General features: G+C 32.3%; 1 long non-coding RNA gene across 1 annotated transcript; it reads left to right on the top strand.

The window, feature by feature from the left end:
* Window positions 1–662: 662 nt before the first annotated feature.
* LOC107853361 lies at window positions 663–3670 on the top strand. Its single transcript, XR_007042710.1, has 4 exons — window positions 663–1454; window positions 1566–1616; window positions 2898–2966; window positions 3358–3670. It is a non-coding gene; the product is annotated as an uncharacterized LOC107853361 (long non-coding RNA).
* The last annotated feature ends 647 nt before the right edge of the window (window positions 3671–4317 follow it).

Genomic DNA, 4317 nt, shown 5'->3' with positions numbered 1-4317 from the left:
CAGGGCAAAAACCCTAACAAATCTCCCCTTTTTGGCTTGTTTTTCTTCACTTGATCCGTCTTCTCTTCATATCACGTGCATGAACTTCGTTCTTGATATAATCTTCATAACTGCTGCTTGCCATGGTTAAAAATAAGGTTTAAAATATCATGGTTAAAAATTGGTTTAAAAGTAATATTTTATTTTTATTTTTAAAGATGAGCAGCAGGAGTGTTGAAAATATGGTTGAAACTTGTTCTCCACATGTAATTCGACAAAAATCTTCATTATCATCCAAATTGTTGCAGCTTGATTTTGAAACCGCTTTGAACCTGTTTAATCTCGTCTCACCACACAATTGAACCATCGAGCCGTAAGCTCTGATACCACTTGTTGGGTTCGAAATCCAGATGACGTCATGTGGAAGCTTTTAGTTTGCAAATCATAAGACAATAAATCAGACGACACATGAAAAATTAAACTAAAAATATATTATTGGATATGGTTTGGCCAAACTGCCTACATATTAAAAATAAAATTGAAAATCCTAAAACTTATTGGGAGAAATCTCTCCCTAAACAAAGACTTTTTAAAGACTACATTGTGGATGCTATTGTGTTATGGTATGAGAAGGGGGTCTTCTATTTATAGATGTCCAAAACCTTTCCTCCAAAAAAGATTTAGCAAATATGAAAAAGAATTATATTTTTCTTTCAGGAAAAGTAAAAGTAATTATAGTAACTTTTATTTTCCTTCTAAGAAAAAATAAAACTTAAATATAGTAAGAAAATCAGGACAAAAACCCTAACTTAAAGCCCATTATAATATGATCAAAAGAAAAAGCAACTTAATTATTCAACAAACATAAAAACTAAATATTTTTTTCCACAAAATGTGTCCCAATCAATGAACCATGATGAAATCAGACTAATCAGAATCTGTTCAGAATTCAAGTGAAAAAAATAGCTTTCCGCACTGATCATACAATCTCTAGGAAAGTCTACATTTTAGCTTGTACTAAAAAAGGAAACATCATACCCTCTCTTCCTGCACAATCCACATTTTATATCAAAGAAGGAAGTAAGAAGCAAAAAAAATAAATTCTATTTCTGCTGTTGAACAAGCTGAACAACAAAATGAACGCCACAACATGCTCAAGATGAAACAAAAAATAGAGACATCAACTCTAATGAAAACAAAATAAAATGTTGCCAACAAATTGTTTTTATATTCTCTCTCTCAATATTTATAATGTCTTGAATATCATTACTATAATATTTTCTCACTACTTATATTACACCCCCTTTGATTCTTGTTAAATACATTTGTAGGTTGATCAACTTTTCTTTTGCAGTTACTTTTGAATTTTGTGGAACAAAGGAGTTTGTGAATTTTGCGAAATATTGTTCTTCCTTACTTTTGGAGAAAAGAGCTACCAACTTATTGCCTCTATAATCTACCCAACAGCCCAATAGGTCAATCAACTCGTTAATATACATTCTAACACATCCCTTCTTTAATTCATTGTTATTCCGTATTGAAAGAATACAAGTTATTAAACTATCTTCTCTTTCAAACATATTCAGATATTTAGAAGACCGGCTTACATCAGGCATTTGAATACTCAAAATATTTTGGTAAACCATCTTTCAAGCTACTAAATTCATGTAGCAAATTATGGTTTTTTTCTCTTATTTCATTATTTGTTTTCACAGGTGGACCCTTTTACTCACCAAGTAGAAATCTGTAATTTTGGAAATCAAAAGACTGATAAGTGTAAATCAAAAAGTTTATTTCTGTAGCTCTTCTCAGTTTACACCATTAATATTACTAATACATTGACTTTACCAATAGTCAAAATAATAGGCTTTTGAATTTTATAAGGATGGTTAACCTTACGAATTCGTCAAAGTGATGCTGACTATATTAACTGTTTTAAACTCATCTAGGAACTGTGCTAATGATGATTTGATTTTCTTATTTTTTAAGAAATTATGCTAATGATGGTTTAATGTTGGTTTTTAATTGTTGGACTTATGATTTATAGAACTAGATCAGAATCATTCTCAACGAGTCCATAAGAAGTGATCCCATTTTTTTCATCGGGTCCGGATAAAGCGGATCGATAAGCAGAACCGAAGACCTACCAAGGTTGAAAATAGGAATGTGGTCAACCATACCGAGATAAAGAGCAAGGGCAGGACTGCCGCTCGGGGATGTAGTTGTAGATAGGTTAGTCTTAGTGGGTCGTTGGCTGCTGTTGTCGTCGCCATATTCCATATGTCACTTAGTCATCTCTGCCTCGCTGCGGGTCAGCACCTCCGAAAGAAACGGAGGACTTCATTCAGTGACCCCGCGATCGCCCTCTGTTTTGGTATTTTGTTTTCATTATTATTTTAAGTGCAAGCAGTGGCAGATATGTCTTAGGTTTGCATTGATGGCTAGAAAATAAGTTTCATCGCATTTCTACCATAGATTCTTTTCCTCGAGGGTTTCATTGGTTATGTTTGATTTGAAGGGAGCCTTAGGTCTAGGAACAAAAGTTTTGTTGTGTGGTTAGGGACGGGTTGATAAGGAACAGAAGTTCTATTCTGACCACTTATGTAGTTAGCCATGAAGTGAGTTTGATTCAGCAGACGAAGAGGAAGATTACATTTAGCGGACTGGTGTTTGGTATATCCTAACGTTTAGCTGAGTAGTGTTTGGTACAGTAAGTTTCACAAAGGAAGACTGAATATTATCATAATAATTTGATTTGTAAAATTCCATTTGTTTTTCTTCTTCTTTTTTCGTGCAATTTTAATTATGTTCCTATTATTCTTTTACTTTGTGTATGTTCTAACGTTTGCCTAATTTTATAAAAGGTATTTGTTTGTTTTTTTCCCTTTTGTTCTTTTCTTTTTTTGGACCCTTTTTAGATAAGAAGAGGAAGGAGAATGGTGGTTAATGGTGCTGCAATATGCCAGAAAAATAAGTAGTTTAAAGAGGTAAAAATCATATAATTTCACCTTCATATATTATGTAAACAACTTAGGAAAAAAAGTGAATTTTTGGTCCATTTTGGTGATGTTCATCTTGCAACCTTGGTGATGTCAAGTTTATATTGGAATGTCATGGTTAACTATTCAGTTTGGAAATTTTCTCCAAATAATTCATTATGCAATTGTTCTAAAATTTGTTCCATTTAGCTGAGCTCTGCTCTCTCTTTTTTTTGCTTGCTGCTCAGGAACAAATTTTAATCAATATATTTAATTTAGTCCATCTGTCTTACTTTATCACGTAGCTGAATAATAGAATTGTCCAAAATTATTATTTATTTAATATGATTTCGCATATTTTCAGTATAAGGTGTATTAATGTGCTTTGTTTTTTTGGTAGTGAAATAGGCAGATGTTAAAGGTGATGTTTCAACACAACACCCAAAGAAAAAGACGTTTAAGAAGTTCAGTTCACAAAAGCTGGACTTAATTCTCCACTATGGTTTTCAAGAAAATGTTGTTTCTACAACCAACCAACCATGTATCATACTCTTGTGACAATAACTTTCAACTTTGGCACTTTTTGTACCAATAAATGGTTATATGTAATACTTTCACAAGCTAACAACAAAACAATGTAATCTTTGTCCCACATACTATGAAGTGTAACTCTATGTACCACATATCATGAAGCATAACTGTTTTATCTGCCATCATATTTTCTCCCGTTCATAGCACGGGCATGGGCCCACTAGTATGTTATATAAAAAACCTCAAAAGTCACTTTTAACTCTATTCACTATATTAACCTAGAGGTCGACCTAAAATTTCCTCCAGCCGTTCAACGAAACAAGCTCCTAAAGAGTAACGATCAAGGAATGATGTTGTCAGTAAAATAAGGCTTCCGGTGCTCTAATATAAAATTGTAACTATAAAGCATGACAATTTCTCCATTCCTATGTGTTGAGATAGTTTTTGATGTATTGAGAATTATAATAAATAAAGTAATGATAGAATTTAAATTTAAGATAAAAAGGGCAAATATGTCTAATAAATAACTAGTTTATAGTGTGAACAAGTCTTTTTACTATTGTGGCCAAAAAGATTTATTCTATTTCGAGCACATAGGTTCTCCATCATTTATATGCTCAATTTATAGAAAGAAGCATCACTTGAATTTTTCTAAAATAGTACAACAATTGTGACGTTGCAATGATCCTACTTCTTTGGATAATGTATTTTGAACGTATCGTGGAGAATTGTTTTTGCCCCAAATTAAAAGTGTAGTCACTAATCACTTGGATGACGAGTAAGAAATGATTAATTTTATTCCAGAAGATTACTGAAAATTAATTTCTTT

Source organism: Capsicum annuum, chromosome 7 (genome assembly GCF_002878395.1).
Source record: "Capsicum annuum cultivar UCD-10X-F1 chromosome 7, UCD10Xv1.1, whole genome shotgun sequence".
In the NCBI taxonomy this organism is placed as follows: domain Eukaryota; kingdom Viridiplantae; phylum Streptophyta; class Magnoliopsida; order Solanales; family Solanaceae; genus Capsicum; species Capsicum annuum.
The sequence above is the reverse complement of the archived record's forward strand: the minus strand, read 5'-3'. Positions and strand labels throughout refer to the sequence as shown.